Source organism: Melozone crissalis, unplaced genomic scaffold (genome assembly GCF_028551555.1).
Source record: "Melozone crissalis strain CALT ecotype California unplaced genomic scaffold, PUWL_Pcris_2 ptg000012l_1, whole genome shotgun sequence".
Classification (NCBI taxonomy): Eukaryota; Metazoa; Chordata; class Aves; order Passeriformes; family Passerellidae; genus Melozone; species Melozone crissalis.
Window position 1 is genome coordinate 3,634,397 of NW_026535790.1, and position 18,534 is coordinate 3,652,930.

General features: G+C 43.2%; 1 protein-coding gene across 2 annotated transcripts in view; it reads left to right on the forward strand.

The window, feature by feature from the left end:
* Positions 1–18,534, forward strand: part of RBFOX1 (RNA binding fox-1 homolog 1) — a 1,176,073-nt gene that overhangs the window by 214,688 nt on the left and 942,851 nt on the right. The window lies entirely within an intron of this gene.

The following is an 18,534-nucleotide window of genomic DNA, read 5'->3' on the forward strand; positions in this document are numbered from 1 at the left end:
TGTGCACTGTGATAATGGCACTGTGTTATGAAGAGCTGACATTCCTCACAGGTGAATTGTAAGGTTTGATCATTAGTCAAAAGAGAGAAGAATGAAAAACAACATAGGAAATCTGTCTGTAGGAATCTATCTGAGCTTAGCTGCTTTCAAACCCAGAGTGCTATTTGAAAAATTAGTAAAGGAAATAATTCAGAGTCTCTTGCCCATAAGAGAAGATTATCGGATTTTTTGTAACGAGCTAAGCCAGATTTCCTGTCAGTACAGGCAGGCTGACAAGGGTATTGGTGCCTGGATCCCCTGCAGAACCCAAACCACACCTTGAGCTGCCTGAGTTGAAATCTTTTACTACAAGGACCTTTAATCCAGTCACAGGCTGGAAGGGGCCTCGCTGTAAGGGAAAGTCTGGTGGTGGTGCTGCAGCCCCTGTTAAATGGAAATCTTTATGTTAATCTTCATGAAATCTTTATGTTGCAACTCCTGTTAAATGGAAATGGGGACACCCTCACCCCATGGTGGGATTCCTTTGTCCTCTGTCTCTTCTCAGAGTCCAGAGATGACTTTTGGACAGCTGCAGCCCATGATTTTCCATTTGCTAGATTACCCCCACATGATATTTCCTGTTTTCCCCTGCGTGTTTGCATGTCTGTGGTAACTTTACATCCATTCCTGGAGCCTCCTTGCGGAATTAGCACGTGGCTTCTGTGCTCAGGAGCTTTTGGAGCCTGTCAGGACTTGCAGAGATGGCAGTGTTGGTATTCCCTTCCAACAATGAACCACTCACTCATTTTCTTTTATGCTATTTTTATTTTAGTCTTGCCTCTTACAGCTTGTCAGAAGTGTCTGTATTCATGTTTTTCTTCTCTTTGTGGATCTGGTACACCTGAATCACCCATCACCAGGCTAATGGATCTATCATGGTCATACTAGCACAGGGTGTTTCATGTGAAAAATGCCAATCACTTGTTTTTAGAATTTTAAACATTTAATAGTAATAAAATGGTTATAAAAATTGTAATATAATTAGAGTAATAAAAATTTGGACAATTTGGATTAGGACAATATGAGACAACAGAAACAAAGAGTTACAGGTGGTCTGGGTATCTCTTTATGGGCAAAATAAGCCCAAAAAAGGACCCACGTAACAGAGGATTAACCCTTAAAAACAATAACCTGTTGCATATTCATGCACCTCATACATGATGCATAAATTCCATTCAAACACAGGATTCTGTCTGGGCAGTGTCAGCTTCTTCCTCTGAATCCTGACAGTGTCTTCAGGGCTGAGCAAGGCAGGAAGAAGTTCATTTCTGCTGATAAGAGAGCAATAAATTCTCTTTCTCTGAAAGATTCAGGTGTCCTGTGGCTGCTATCTCACTGTGAGTCCTTTCTTTAAAAAAAAAGTATCTTAAATAGCATAGTTTCTATTTTAACATTGTTATAACCTAAAACTAGATTTAGCACACTACTTAAGAAAATGAATATAGCCTAACTTTCTAACATAATACATATAATATTCATTTTAATATTTGCAAAAAGCCAATCATAAAATACACATTTTTCACATTTCATTTTCCTCCTGCTTGCAGCAGTCCCACTCTGTGCCTGCTGCTGTGTGGGGCACAGAGTGCCTGAGTGGTATTATTAGGAATTTAGGAGATAATGTTGTGCACAGTATTTTTTTCTCTATTATTTCCTGATCAAAAGTGCAGAGCCAAGAGCCCTGGACTCGAGATGCTTCACTGATCTTTGTGTCCTTGTAGTAAAGAGCTGTAATTTCTCTCAGTGTTTTGGCTGTTTGGTGTCTCTGACTTGGGACCAAGAGACCATCCTGGTTTGGGACAGAACTGCCAACTGCTTTCATTGTGGCCACTTGCTTTGGTCACGTGCCCTCCAAAAATTTTGATTCTGAAAGTGCCACTTAGGAATTTCTATTTCTGCTGGTTAGGAATTTATATTTCAGACGCTGCTGAAACCAGCAGTCCAAGAGGATCTATGTATAGCTGTCATCACACTCCCTCTTCAAATGGAAAAATGTGATACTGTGACATTTTAAGAAAACAATAACAAAAATCACAAATCAGTGGAAGCACTATTTAGTTCAGTGTAATAGATGAATAACACTGTGGATAATTTTACCACTCCTATATTTAGGGAAACAAGGCCCTGTAGTATGTTGGTAACAGCAGAACTTGATCAGTGTGAAGCACCAGCTGGTGTTCTATAAATGCAGATCTTAGGGCACACATCTGAAGAACTCTCAAGCTCTGTGAGCACCAGAGAAATTATAGAAACTGCCACCAAATGGGTCACTCCATGGAAATCACAGTCTGGGCAGGAAGAATTTCCCTTTTGGGGTCAGAGTAGCAGGGTTAGCTCAGTGCTGTACCTGGAAATGTTCCCCAGATAAAACCTGGATTTTTGTGGGCTTGGGAGGTGAAGCCTGGCCAGGCATGTCCTGGTTTGGAATGGTGTGTCCAGCCAGGAGAGGCTCCAGCTCACAGCTCTGCTTTGTGCTCTCCCTTTTGGGCAAAGGGAATGCCTGAGCCTGAGGCAGTGAAATACAGACATGTGGAGTGAAGGGATCTAGACAAAACTAATAACTGCTTTTCTGTGTCAGTCCCAGAGTTTCCTGGGAGTTGAGCAGTCACTGTCAGTTATGGATTTAACTTCCTGAAGGCTGTGGGGAGTTTTCCTTAACTCCAGTGCTGTATAAATGTCCCTGAGTTTGTGGAAGCTGTTTGGGGAAATTGGCCCAGCTAAATTGACATTTACCTGTTCATACAGAACAGGATTCTTTGTTCCCTGGGGATTCTTGCCATGATTTTCCTATGATTAACAGAATGGAAGGATTCCTTCTGCAAATCTCTGGTTCTCTTTTCTACGGGAAGTGGCAGCTTGGTGGCTTGGTTCTTTTCCTTTGTGAAGCTCAGTTCAGCTTTGCACAGGGTTTAAAGGTGCCCAATGCAGGCACATGCAGGAGACACCTCTGGAAGTTGAGGAAAACTGGGAATCAGGTAAAAACTCTAAAAAAAAAAAAGCCAGTTGCTGCTCTTCCCTTCATGCAAATGTGTGATCAGTCCCTTAGTTACTCCTTGTAGTAAATTTGCTGGTGACATCTTCATTGCAGTGAGTAAAAGGGTATTGGGACAACTCTTATTTGTAACATCCTATTTAGACAGAGATTTTAATTTCCACCATTTTAAATCTTTTACTGTTGCACAGGAGTGGCAAAAATAATTATCTTCTACTCAAGGTTTCTTTATTTATCATTTTGCCATGCATTCATAGTGTTTGGGAACAAATGAGCCTTGCTGGTCTGAAAGATCTGCCTTAAGGTAGGTTGTTAGATTTCTAGCAGCTGAGTGAGAAGAAATGTAGATTTTGACAAAAATTAAAGGTATGCATCCATAAAGTTCTACACACCTGTTTTTAATTTTGCTTTAACTATTTCTTTTATTAACTTTTTCTTTAACTATGAAGCTAGGTGACCATAGTAAAAATATAATCACATCCTAGTGCAGATGAATAAAAAATAAGAAATATTCCCTCTGTTTGCTCTATCTCTGCTACACTTCTAACCTTTCTCCCAGAATGTGTGGGCTGTAATTGTGGTGACATCCTCACCATCAAACATATCCAAGATCCTTTCCACCTCTGTTTAAGAGTGGTGTTTAAAGCACCACAGGTTTCACTCTGGCATGTGCTGTTATTGGGCTGTGCAGTTGTGATGGGTTCGGCTGGCACAGGGTTATTTTTCTTCATAGGACTTTTGGGTTTGTTACCAAAATGCTGTTGATAATGCACAGATATTGCCTTCACTGCTGAGTGTGTGGTGTTAAACTGAGCTGTGTGTCTCTAGGCTGGGCAGTGTGGCTCTAGATGGAGCTGAGGGCTGTGTGTGGCACTAAACTGAATTTTGTGGCTCTAGGCTGAGCTGAGGGGTCTGTGGTGCTCAGCTGGGCTGTGTGTGGCTCTAGGCTGAGCTGAGGGCTCTCTGTGGTTCTAGGTTGAACTGAGGGCTCTGTGTGTGGGGGCCTGAATATATGTATTGTTATGGAGAGAGTCCCTGTTAAGATCCATGTATTGTAAGATCTATGTATTAAATAAGTGGGTCCTTATGGAGAGAGTCCCTGTAAGATCTGTGTGGGTCCTAGTGACTCCAAACGAGCTGCAGCTGCAAAGTCCTCAGTTGGGCAGCAGCTGTGGCTCCTGAAGGTAACTGGAATAAATGGGGGTGGGTCGAGAGCCCAGGAGGAGCCCCTGTGAAGAGACATGAAGAACTGTGCTGCAGAGAAGAACAGCCTGGTGCAGCATGGGACTTGAGAAATATGAATACAACAAGAATACAGCATCTGTGTAGTGTTAAAATTGGCTGTGTGGTTCTAGGCTGAGCTGAGGGCTCTGTGTGTGGTGCTAAATTGAGTTCTGTGGTTTTAGGCTGAGCTGAGGGCTCTCTGTGGTGCTAAGCTGGGCTCTGTGTGGTTCTAGACTGAGCTGAGAGCTGTGCGTGGTGCTAAGTTGGGCCATGTGGTTCTAGGCTGAGCTGAGGGTTCTGTTGTTAAACTGAGCTGTGTGGCTCTAGGTTGAGATAAGGTCTCTGTGTGGTGCTAAACTGAATTCTGTGGCTCTAGAGCTGAGCGGAGGGCTCTGTGTGGTGCTAAACTATGTTCCATGGTTCTTGGCTGAGCTGAGGGCTTTGTGTGGTGTTAAACTTGTCTGTGAGGCTCTAGGCTGAGCTGAGGGCTCTGTGTGGTGTCAAGCTGGGCTGTGTGGTTCTAGGCTGAGCTGAGGGGTCTGTGTCCTGTTAAACTGCACGGCCTGGCTCTAGACCTGAGCTGTGTGGTGCTAAACTGAGCTCTAGGCTGAGCTAAGGTCTCTGTGTGGTGGTAAACTGAGTTCTATGGCTCTAAAACTGAGCTAAGGGCTGTGTGTGGCTCTAAGCTGGGCTGTGTGGCTCTAGGCTGAGCTGAGGGCTGTGTGTGTGTCTCTAGGCTGAGCTGAGTGGTCTGTTTGCTGTTAAGCTGGGCCGTGTGGCTCTAGGCTGAGCTGAGGGCTCTGTTTGCTGTTAAACTGGGCTGTGTGGCTCTAGGCTGAGCTGAGGGCTCTGTTTGCTGTTAAACTGGGCCGTGTGGCTCTAGGCTGAGCTGAGGGCTCTGTGTGTGTCTCTAGGCTGAGCTGAGGGGTCTGTTTGCTGTTAAACTGGGCTGTGTGGCTCTAGGCTGAGCTGAGGGGTCTGTTTGCTGTTAAACTGGGCTGTGTGGCTCTAGGCTGAGCTGAGGGGTCTGTTTGCTGTTAAACTGGGCCGTGTGGCTCTAGGCTGAGCTCAGGGGCCCCAGGCGCAGCAGCAGTGTGCTCAAAGCCCAGCAGAACCTTGCCCCCAGTGTCCATCCAGGTGAGATGCATGCCAGGCTGATGGCAGGGGCTCGGATCCATCCCTGTGATCACTGCCTGTCCACACCGAGTGCTGCTGTGTGCCACACACAAACAGAGGTGGCAGCAATTGATTGCCTTGGAATTGCAGGAGAAATCCCTGTGTGCTCATTTGACAGTGGTGCTGATCTTCTTTTTCTGTGATCTCCTTTGCCATCATTCCCACCTGTTTTATTTATGGCAAAACTTAATAGTAGTTTGAACAGATTTCCTTTTTCAGCTCTCTCTGCTTTATTTGTGGTGGTTTGGGGTTTTTTTCATTATTATCATGGAATGAAAAGCCTTGTAATCACTCCCAAGTGGCCATATCTGCTAGAAGGTTTGATAACATACATTCTAAAATAAAATGTAGTTCCCATGTTGTATTAGAACAGCTTTGTGCATGGAAGGATTGTGGTTTACAGCTCATTCATTTCTCTGACAGAGATCATTTCCATCTCCCTCTCTTGCTGATCTAGGAAACTTCTAATCCTTTATGTGAAGTGCATGTGTGTGGAAATATTAATATTTCTAAGAGAACAAAATCAGAATGAAAGCGTGAACAAAATGAAATCAATTGGGTTACTGAAATAGGAAAATAATCCCATGTTATCACCTTGTCCCCTCATTTATCTGCAGCTTGGAAAAGAATAGTGGGGCCATGATTTTGCTGCAATATTATTTTATAGTTGCATGAGCTTTCTTCATGAACAGGGAGAGGTTTTCCAGAGATCTTGCAGTCTTGGTTCGGAATTCTTATGCACGAAGGAAGAATTGAAATATTCATGTAATAACTTTGTGAGAGGAGTTGATCTCAGTGTGGAAATGATGCCTCTATAGAAGTTAAAGATGATCCATGTTAATAAAACATCCCATGTGCCAGGAGAATCTGTTCCTCTCTGTCCTTAATATGAATAAGTCTGTATCTAATAGTACTAAAATGAAGTCTAAGCTATTAACAACTTCTGTTGCATCTTTTTAATGAAAAATAAATCACATTAAAAAGCAGAAAGGTGGGAAATGTTTGGTGGGGGCCATACCAAGGGATAAGCAGTAGCCAAATGGATCTTGGGCAGGTTTTGCATATCCCCAGAGAAGTCTGTAATGCTAGTGCTGGGTTATAATAATGTTAATATTTAGTGTCAGTGACAGTGTGCAAGACAAGGAAACACACAATGTAAAAAGTTTCCAGTTCCATAAGACTCTTGGAGAGCTGGTGGGATTGCCTTCCTTTTTCTTCAAGGGTGGGAAAGAAATGAAGAGAGCTTAAGGCCGATGTGGAAAATGAGCAGCAGTGTTTTAATGTCCCATCCTCTTTATTCTGAAGCTGCACAAAGCTGCCAATAACAGGAATTTGAACTCTGTCTGAAATTTTTTTCAATGCTTTTGCTTTAACTAGAGAGTATTTTGCTGCAAGTTTAAGCTTGCTCCTTTCCTTCACTTTTTCTTTGAATCTCTGTTATCTCCATGTATTTATAACAGGTCCATTTACTCTGTGGTCTTCATTGTGAAACTGTCCCTCAGGGAAGCTGATGGCACTAATTGCCATTTTTAGTGTTAGAAACAACCAAAGCACAATTTTAAAAAGCACTTCAAATTGGTTAAATCCTACTTTCCTAATTTTCTCAAGACTGAAGTTAAATCAGTCCTGAATCCTAAAGATCTGACATTAAGATATTATCATCCATTGAGTCCCAGAGATGCTTGAAACTTATCTGTGTAATTCCTGTCAGAAACATGCTGGAGAACAAAAGTGACATTTCTGGCTTAGAGATTTTTTCAACAACTTCCGTGACACAGGAGGCTGGTTTTTATAGTGAAAGTCACTCATGATTTCCTTGCTCCCATCAGGTGTGTGTCCAAAATCCTGTGGTCGTTGTGTGCTCCTGTCCTTGTAGCCATGGTCCTGTGGGTGCTGGTGCCTGGGACAGGTTTGGCACTTGGCACTGGATCTGTCCCATCCTGCAGACCAACAGCATTTCCTGCTCTCTGGAATGTCTCTGAGACACTTTCCCAGACACTTTCCCAGTTTTCTGTCACTTTCTCCTCCATTTGCACCCCTTATTCTCCACGAGTGATGCTGGAGTGCAGTGAGCCAGTCCCTCCTCCAGAACTCCCCTCCCTGCACTGCAGGAGCATCCTTTGCCAAGAGGTTTGGAGCCCTGCACCTGGCAGCAGCTGGCAGTGCCAGGGCAGGTCCTGGAGCTTTCATCTGCAGATATTTATAGAGCTGGCAGCTTCCATTTATTGTTCACTGAGCTCCTGCTTTGTGTGCTCAACACAAGTGTCACTGCTAATGGAGTCATGGGCAGTTTAATCTCATTAGCCCCCAGTTATGTCCTGAGCCCATGAAGGGAAAGGCAGGGATCAGGTTTGCAGTTTGTCCTGCTGGAAGTGCTCTGATTCCCCAATATCTCTGGGTGTTTCTGCCCCAGATCTTCCCATGGGGAAAATGTGGATGGGATTCACCCAGCAGCAAAGATCTCCATTGACACAGATTACAGCAGCCCTGCCCAGTACTGCAGGGAAAATTGGGGAAATTGGCAGTACTTTTGGGAAAATTGGCCCAGCTAAATTGAAGTCTTAGGGGTTTCAGTGAATATTTGGAATGTACTACTACTGCAATTTAGAGAAAATTTGCTTTTCCACATTTAAAATGCCTGTAATGTATTTAAAAACAGGCAAAAAACCCCACAGTTACTTCCCCCTGCCTACCCCACTGCCCCAGCCTGGAGGATTTCCTGGGATTCCAGGATCCATTCCTGACAAAGCTCCATCTGCTGTTGCCTTTTTCCCTTTCCTTTCCCCCTGATATTCCTGGATGGGTAGCTTTTATTGATGTCAGCTTCCATGACTGTCAAGGAACAATCTCATAATTTTCAGCTGCCCCTGTTTTAAGAAAATAAAGCAAGGACATAAAGGTTTTTAAGGCAGTGAATTAATGGCAGTGTAGACTGATCATTTATTATATCAAGCACTGCTTTTGACCTACACAGAGACAATGCTGTCTGTTCCTCTGCATGTCTGTGGATTCCTTGGGTTGGAGTTCTCCTTTTACCACAATGTGAACATTCCTTTGTCCTGGGAACAGAGCCCAGCCCAAGGGGGATGAGCTGTGGAGAGGAAGAGAGCAGGCAGGAAGCACTGCCAAACAATGACAGAATTCCATAAATTTCCTTTTTATAGCAGGCAAGGCTTCAGTAATGTGGGTCATTGATAGCAGTGGTTCTGTGGTCCTTAATGGAAAGCAGATTTTTTTTTCAAGTCAACAAATAAGATCATCAGGATTAGCCTCATTAAAGTCAGTGCAATTTCTGGCCAAAGGATTGTGTCTATATGTTCTAGGAGTAAAAGAGCATGTAAAATCTAACAGCAGTTTGCAGTGATTTATTGCCTCTAGTTTTCTATGATTTTTAATCATTAAAGAGTATGTAAAAACATATTTTATACACAATCTTTTATCTTACATTTATTTTTATATTTCTCCATAGGAATTTATTGCAATAGATATATCACCATTACTATAGACATTTATAGTGCCATTAAAATTCAATGCCACCATAAATTTATGCTCCTTAAAGTTTGACATTTGTAACAGCTTCCACAAGGGCATATTTTATACTGAAAGTGAAACTTGAAGTAGAAACTTTTCTTAAATTTTAAATGTAGTCAAGGAGAGAGATATCTTTTATCAGTTTTAATAAATTCAATAACTTGGTAAGCTCTACTTTTGGATTTATTTTGCTCAAGACGCTTCAAACAAGTTCCAAGTAAAGCAGGATATGCAAAGCAATTTTATAAAGCTATTATTTACTGGCTGACACACAAAACATAGATAGTATATAATGAATTCCATGAGTATGAATGAATATTTTGATTCTTCAGCTAGAAAAGTTTAAAAATGACAATTCTGAATATGGAATGTTTAAGATTATTTAAAGATCATTGCAGAACCAGGCAGGAATTTCTCTCTCTCTCATACTAGTTTCTCTATTCATAGAAAAAAAATAGACTGCTGAGTAAGTATCAGCATGGAGCTGAATGTAATGTGCAAGTGAATAGCAAGCTGATTTTCCTGTTGCTAATTTTTTAAAATAGAAATTCAAAAGGGAAAATATGTTTTCATGGTTCAGAGTATGTTGATAATGGTCAAAATTACCATCAACCTTTCCCTTGCACCCCCTTGATTGCACACAGGGGGATGTATCAGTTCTCCATGGGAGGATTTTCCTTCTGAGATCCGGCAGAGATTCAGGTGCTCCAAGCAGAGAGGGCCTGAGCACCTGAGAACAGAATCCCATGGGATTGCAGCTCTTGGGCAGGAGAGTCTTCAACGACTTGTTTCCTTCCATGAGATCTCAAGGTGTTCTTATTTCCAGCCTATTACTCATTAAGTGGCAGGCATTACCAAAATTTATTATTCTATATAGAAAAAGCATAAATTTAGTTAAATGTAGTGTGTGAGAAATGTTCAAGTAGCTGATATTAAGAGCTGCACTAGTAGCATCTAAAGAAAACTGCATGAGAAACAGGAGTTCTGCTGTAGCACCAAGTAACCACCCTGAATTAGCAACAAACCTGCATTATGTTTAACAGGAGTAATATTTCTATAAACCCAGGGACGGATTTGATGGTTGATGACAAAAGTGAGAGTGCTGCACAAGTGAAGCAAAGGGAAAGACAGAAAAAAAATCAAATTGTCACTAATAGAGTCAGAAGCAGATTTTATCATCTTTATTTCCTACTGTGGTTTATGAGATGAGCTGCTCTGAAAGCAGAGATTGCAAGGTGGTGATAAAGCACACCACAAAACAACAAATGTGCTAGAGAACCACTTCAATATTTCAATGTCAGGAATCTGGAGTTTGTCACCCTGTGGCTGGACTGTTGGGTTTTTACCACATACTTGGAAAACTGGAAACTCCACAAGGTAATGAGAAAGGAACCTCAGTGGAGTGCTCCTGGCACAGTCAAAACCAGAGCTGGGATTCAGGAGAGGGTTTTGACACAGAGTTGGTGTGGGATGTACCTGTGTCTGTGGAAACCCAGGGCACTGGGAATATTTCTCTGTCTGCTCTGGGGTGCCCTGACCCCCAGGGCAGCACTGACTTTGACTTTTATTCATGGAGAAAGTTTCCTAAACTTCAAGATAGACTGGAATCCACAAAAGTGTGAAATAGATTATAGAGAGTAGCGTAGGTGTATAATTTGGTGAGAAATTTAGGTTTTGGGATTTTTAGTATGTTGTGGATAGGAGCAAGATGGAGGGCACAGGGTGTCATCCTGGGTTTCTTCTTCATGCTCCTTCCTTCTTCTTCTTCATGGGTTTGGGTGGCTTTTTTTAATTGGGTGGAAAAATCCACATTGCAGATCTTTGGGATCAGTTATTGGGTTAAAAGGGAAAATAATCTAGGTGTCAGCTCTTAATTAGATAGTTTAGCTTTAAAAGACCTTGTAATGAAAGATTGTTGGCCATTTTGTGATGCTTCTCCCGTGCGCTGAGCCTGGTGTGGACAGCGTGCAAAACTCTAGGTAAGATAGATAAAATAACTCTAGATAACTCCAATAACTCTAGATAAGATAACAATAATTAGGAAAATAACAATAATCAAGAACCTGAAGACCAAAAATATCCAGTGTGTGTCTCTTTCCTGACACAAAACCACTCCAGGAGGGTCTCCCAACCAGGGGAGCCCCCTGGTAGGGCACAGTTAAATCCCAGAGGTCGGGGATCAGCAGCAAATCCCCCAGGCTGTGTCCCAGCACAGCTCCCAGGGCTGCTGCTCCACCCAAAGCTCCCTTTGGAGCCAGAATGAAGGGACCTGCAGGGCCTGTGGTCATCAGTGGAGCCACAGCACCTCCCACACCCCGCGGCTCATTAGTGCTGTGGCTCTGACCAGCTGATGTAATTACCTTCAGCCAGCCTAAATTAGCCACCAGCTCCAAGTGCACCGAGACATCCCAGGAGCAAACTCTGATGAGGTTAACCAGGAGGAGGTGATGGGATCACAAATTGTAAATAACTGCATCAGGAGCAAAGATTGCTAATGGAGGTTTTCCATTCCACCAGACAAAAAAAGAGTTTTACCAAGTTGAAACAGAAGAAGTTCATTTTGGGGGGAAGAAGAAAAAGATGTGAGTTTTTCAATTGTAAATGTGATTATTTGTTTGGGTGAATCTTTCAAGAAAGCTTGTGGAAAGTTCTTTATTGATAGGAAAGTTATAATCAGATTTGGATCTCTTCAAAGCCAGGTTTGGATGCTTTTTATGCAGTAATTTGAAGTGATTTCAGTCAGAACTTGCTGGACAGGAGATAATGTTGTGCAACAGCATTATCCTGTATTTATGATAGCATTTCCCTGTGCTCTTTCATTATAAATCCTGCTGTGCTGCTGGGCCAGGGGCTGTGACCTTTCAGATCCCTTTTTCCTTGGCAGCAGATGAGGGACATTGGGATTGGCCTCTCCCAATTCCTGCTGTAGCCAGGATATGTGTGGAGTTTACAAAAGCTTTCTTATGACCTCCTGTTTTGATGTCTCATGGTTTTACCTCTGTTTGAACATCCCTCACAACATTTAGATGAATAAACCTATCATTTTATTTCCATGTTGCATATAGGGTATCTAATCAGTATTTATGACATGTGAGATTAATCCCACTCATGAGGAGAAGCCTTTAAAATTCATTAGTGCCATCACCTTGCTTGAGTTACAAACTGTTCATTTCATTCAAGACAGAAAAATCCATGTCCTGAGAATGTTCATCATGCCTCTTATTAGTGAATTTATTGCTCTTCTTAGTGGGAAAAATGTGAATGTAAAGGGATTTTTCAGTGGTAATTATTGCATCAAGTCTTTGAGCATTTCAGTGTAAATGTGGCTGATTTGGCAGAAAATAGCCTGGTTATTTTGGAAACATCTCAGAGTTGGAGGAACTGGAGATCTGGCTTGAATAAAAGGGGGAGAAGGAAGGAAGTGGTGGTTGAGGTGTGTGTTTGGGATTGTGTTTGCTTTGGGCCTGCAGTGGGATCAAAGCTCCCCTCCCCTTTCCTGGGCATGAAAATGCTTCTTTACCTTCTTCATAGAGAAACAGGGATTTTTGGAACTGGACACGAAACCTGACATGATCATTTAATTTACTTAGCAGTTCCCATTTTTAATTTTTGTATTATTTTTTTTAAGTCTGGTTTTTTGGAGTTATTTAAAAAGGACTGAAACTCTGCAACCATCCACACTTGGGTTTTTCTTTGTAGTGGTTTTGGTCAGACTCTTCCTTCATTGGAACACTCCCAGAATATCATCAGTATATCGTCCTTTCAAGAGCTGTCTTCTTCCTTACATTGAATTTACATTTTACAGCACATCACAAATTCTGGGGAAACACCACATGATTTGATCAGTTTTCATTCCACCTTGGAATATTTTGTGATATTAAAAAATTGTAATAACTCTGTCTTTAAGAAAGAAAGAGAATGTTTGGGAGGTGCCTACGAGCTGATCTGATGTGTCTCAGGGAGAGCTGCTTTCCATCAATTTAACTGTCCTTGTTCAGGTTTGCAACTTGCTTTTTTCCTAGACCATCTTACAATTGCTTTTCATTTTTCAGGCCGGCTTACACTGCTTTCCACCTTTTCAGGATGAAATTTTGACCTGTGTTGAGCAGCAATATATATAAAAATAGTTTTACATGCCTTGCTGTGTTTTCTCCTGTCCTTTGCATTGCTGTTGTGAGCCAGGAGACTCAATTCAGTGACCAGGGGAATTCTGACTCCTGTGCTGGTGTTTGAGCCCAGGGGTCACACTTGGGCAATGATCACTTTGTGATCACCCACTGCAAAACCCTCAGTGGTTTGAATTTGAAGCATTCTCTCTTTGAAACATTTATTCATTACCTGAAGGTGATTTTTCATTCTATTCCTTGTACCTGCGGGCAGAGAGGATTAGTTGCAGAAAGCTGTTCAAACAGATCTTGCTGCAGTTACTTGCTCTTCTGAAAAGTTGGATCTGAAGTTGCTAAATTTCCCTTTGCATATTTGTGTGAAACTGATGCTGTTTAGAAAGAGCAGGAGCTGTTTGACCATGCTTGAGCTGATGCCTGTCTGTCAATGTATCTTCTCACGTGGAAAAAAAATGGTTTTGTGAGGCTGGAGCTTTCCTGAGGGTGAGCATCTCCTCTTTAACAGTGATAAAAGCAGACTAGACAAAAGCAGATAAAATGCACCAAAACCCAGAAATCAAACCTGCAGTACCAGGGGCCACCTGCAGTACCATTAGTATGCTGAGGAGAGTTTTGGTTGCATAATAACTGATGATTCATCCGTGGTGAATTCCTTACCCCAGTTTACGGCGATTTCTGATGTACCCTGCAGTTTTTATTACTTTGAGTTCCTCATCTAAACCAAACCTCAGTTAAACACTGCAGTAATAATGGTGTAATTTTCCTCCAGTTTCTGCCAGTTCTTGTCAGGACCAAGGACATCCCTCTGGCTGTCCTGAGCAGCCCAGACCCTGCCAGGGGGCTCAGAGACCCTGGCACACAGCCCAAAGTGCCCCTATGGGTTTGATTATGACCCGTGGAGAAAGTTACCAGCCTTAGATGAAGATCTGCAAGCCATGACAAATTAAGTAGAATGACAGTGAATTTATCACAAAGTGAAAAAGTAGATTTTGGGGTTTTTAGAATGGGGGTTCAGGGAGCAAGATGGAGAGATCTGGGTGTGTCCTGCCTTTCTCCTTCTTCTTCTTGGCCTCCATCTTCTGCTGTGATGCTGGCACTTCTAGATTAGTTTAGAGTAGAAGCTCACTGTCTAAAACAGGTGATAGGTATTGGAAAGTAATTGTAAACATTGTACATGTAGTTTTTAGTATAAAGACATAACACTGCCCTGGGGCAGGCAGAGTGCCTATGACTGTTGTGCTGAGCAGACCTTGGCAGGGCAGGAGAAAGAATTTTATAGATAAGATACAATAAACAACCTTGAGACCGAGAAATGAAGAGCTCTGACTCCTTCTTCAAGTGCCAGGCTGGGAAAAGAGACTTTCTAACATTTCTCAGGGTCACTCTGACCAGCTAGAGACCCCATCACATTAGGCAAGTTCTATTAAATTAAATTCTGTTAAAATTTTTCTGCCAGTTCTGTTAAATTTTATTAGTGCAGGAAGTTTGGCAAAAGGCATGGCACTTACACTGAGTTAAACACAAAGCTGCCCTGAGTTAAACAGCAGGCTCCAGCTGTGCTGCAGTGCCAGCTGTGGTGTGGCTGGGGCTCAGGGCTGTTCCTGTGTTGTGCTTCTCAGACCCCTGTGTGCTCCAGGAGCTCCCAGCTCCATCAGCAGTGGGACAGAAGGAGGGATGGAGCTGCTGATGGCACTGAGTGAACCCCAGGGCTCTGCCAGCTGAGGCAGTGACTGCTCTGAGACTGCTCCTGGAGCCAATTTCAGACAGTCTGCTTCCCCTGGGCAGCTCAGAGCTCCCACTGCAGCTCAGAGCTCCTGGCTGGGAACCTGAGAGCCCAGAGGCTCCTCCTGCTGCACACCTGGGCACAGGGACAGGCAGCAGGAGCCAGCCTGCAGAGACAGCCCTGGGGCACAGGACAGGCTCTGCACACATCTGGCACAGCTGGATGCTCTGTCTGTGCTTTAGGGTCATGCCTGATCTAGTGTGGTCTCATAGGACATGCAAGGATTCAGCAGGATGGTTTTGGGGGGTCTGCCTGGAAATGGGACTGCAACCCCTCTGGAGACTCCTGTCAGACTCAGCTGATCTGGGTCAAGAGGTTTGATCCCCCAGGCAAGCACTGCCCCATGCGGAGCTGCTCACAGTCAGGTTTAAGGTTTTTATTTGTTTGTTTGTTTTGTTATTTTGATTTGGTTTCAAACAGTCCATGAGTGTCTGAGCCATAAATAAAATTCTGCAGTTGCATCTAAAGCAGAACCTCCCCTCAGGATATTCTTTCCTAGCTAAAAAATCATTTTTTGCTGATACCAGAAGCGTTCTGAGGCGTTTGGCACCTTGCTGTCAGCCTCACCTGCAGGAGCAAGAGGCAGAGCCCAGGGCAGAGCTGCCAGGAGCTCCTGGGCCCTGGGTGTCAGTCCTGGGGGGCCCAGAGCCTTGGCAGCCTGTGGGCGCCCTCCAGGTGTGTGACAGGTTTCTCCATCAGTTTAGCAGTGTCAGTCTCAAATGACCTCCTGACAAATGAGATCACAGCTCCAGTGCAGTCAGAGGGGGTTGGTTACTCCATGTAGCCCTCATTACCTGGAGGAGACAGAATGGGGCACCAAAACCAGCTCGTGGCTTGGAATAGAAATAACAATCTATGAAGGCTTCTAAATAAATGATGTCATTAATGCAGAGTGTGCTCGGGGTGTTTTGCTTTATTTGTTGAAAGGAATCTGAAGCAAAGTGTTATTTATTCCCAGAACAATGTTACTATAGTAACTATGGTCCTTCATTGTTAGCTGTGGACAGGAGTTGTGAAGTTACTTGGGGGGAGATGAGAAATTTGTCCAATAATTGGTTGTTTCTCTAGAACAGGTGTTTGCCTGCCTTGAGTGCAGCAGAGGCTCCGAGAGCTTTGGGAGAGCAGAGCAGAGCGCTGCGTGTGCTGGACTTGCACTGCACAAAGTTGGCTCCTGGTTATAATTGTTGTACCCTGGCAGTTTTGCACTGTGGGCTGTGGGGGTAACCATGGAAACACAGACTCTACAAATTGAGGACTTAAACACGGTGGTGTGAGAGTCCTTCTGAGGGGCTGAACTTGATTATTAGAGAGGTAAAGCTGCACGGATCTCATGCAGGGAGGGGAAAAACTGTTGTTTTGCTGTGATCCCCTGTCTTGGTTTGGAAAGACAGGTGTCTGCTAAGGAAGGCAGGAGCCTCCCTTGAAATGGAAAGTGTAAACCCCCTCCCTCTGAATTATTATAATTTTGAAATTAAGGGGGGTCTCAGCAAAGATATGGGAGTAGGAATAGCAGTTCTTTAGTAGGAAAAATAAAAATACAAATGCAATAGTACAAACAACAACAACAAAAAAAAAAACAGTGCCAGAGAGCAGTCCCTGCCCCCTGTGTGTCAGGGGGGTGTCCCAGCCCCATGCCATGGGGGCTCAGCCCTCCTGCAGTGCCAGCTGTGGCTCTGCTGCAGCAGGGATCCTGCACAAGGGGGGAGTTTTCCTCTGCAGCTCCAGGGCTGCTGCAGATGGGCCTGGGCTCCCTCTGGCCATGCAGGGCAGCAGAAAGCTGCTCCTCTGGCAATGCAGGGGGCAGAGGCTGCTGTGCTGTGCCAGGCCCAGATTGGATCCAGGCAGGAATGCTTGGCTCCTCCCCTGGGCGGAGCATCTCCCCATGGGATGCTGGGATTGGATCAGCCCTGCAGGGACACTCAGTGGCCATGGACAGCAGAGATCTCCTGGAGGGAGGGTTGGCTGGGGGAGAGATAAAGAAAAAACTGCCCCGTGAACAGCAGAGAACTGCCCCAGCTCTGACAGATGGGGACAGAACACACAACCCCAAACCACACCTTGTAACCCAGAACATCCCGCAGAGTGTCCTGACTGCCCAAGGCTGCCTTGCAGCTGCCCAGATGTGCAATCTGGTGGCACTGTGGGGTGCAGGTGGAGGATTAAGGTGCTGTGGGATTTGTCCTGTGCATTGTAAAGCAGCCCCTGGTCTTTGGGAGATCCAGTGGCTTCACCTCCCCAGGCCCCATGGGATTATTGGGAAGAGGGAAGGACAGGACATCCCTGTCCTACAACATCCTGTCCTACATTGTTAGTCTGGAGAAGGTCCTGAACAGGTGTGAGGAGAGTTGGGAAGAATCGCCTTGGCCTTCATTCCTTTTTCTGCTTTTCTGGCTCAGGTTTCCACACCCACTGGTGTGTTTCCTGCACCTTCCAAGGTGGTTCTTCCAAGGTGCTAAAACTGTCTGTGCTTGCAGAATGAAATTTGGAACATACTTTACACTAGCTAAAATTATATTTAGCAGCATAGTAGAATCTAAATCCTTGGAAGACTCTTGTGTGCTGGCTTGGTTTTTAACACTGTGAGTGCTGTGCTACAAAAATATTTCCATCCTCCCCTTAGTTTAGTGAAATTCTAAATTGAAGTCAGGCAATTCATTAACTGCAAAGCTAGGGTGGGGGGAAAAAACCAAACAAGCCACAAGCTTAATTTGGGGTAAGCAGGAAATTAATTGTATTGGTTAAAGAAAACCCCCAAACCCACTTATCTTCTGTGATAACAGTGAAGAGTAATTCTGTATTAAAAGTTAAGAGGTTTAGGCATTTAGAAACTTGTCATGATACACTGAATAAGGTGTTTCAGGGTTATGAGGGCTATGGGAAAGGCTTAATCAAACAATTTGTAAATTTTATTACATGCCAGTGAAACTTTCTATTGTCAGTGACCATGGCTTTTTTTTTTTGTCAGAAAAAAAGATTTTGTTAATTAATGTGTCCCTGATTACTTTTAGAGTGCAATATGTGGTAGGTAATATGCAAGCTGGTTATTAGCTTAGATTTATTTTTATGTCAGTCTGAATTATTAAAGCAATTATAATTCACCATTCAAAGGTCTGAAGGAAGTAATACATGCTTTAAATTTCATGAAACACTTTATTAATGAAAATCCCCAGTGATGTTAAGAGTAGTCTTAATGTGCAGAAGGTGAGCAGGGTTTTAGCTTGTCTGACAATAAAATGTGATAGACTGGAAGAGTTCTTTATGAATAAATTTTAAATTAGTACATGTCTAAACCACTTTTGGATGGAACACAGTATTTGCTGTAAAAAAATATGGTCTGTAGCAGTTACCCAGGGAATTCATTGACATATTTCCAATTAATTGTTAGAGTGAAAACCAAAATGAAACATAAATATATCAAATATCTGAATTGGAGTAAATTACTTCCCTGGAGAAGGGTGGGCATTGCCCATAGTTTCCCCAAGTCTAGATCCTGTTACCCACATCAGTGTCCTTTTTTTTACTTCTGTGATGTATTCATTGAAAAACAGAAATTGAAAATTACAGTGGCTGTCTGAAATTTATTCTGGACTAATACAGGGATTCAGGAATATAATGGTAACAAAAATGACTGAATTTTGTTCTTTGCAGTACATATTTTTGCACAA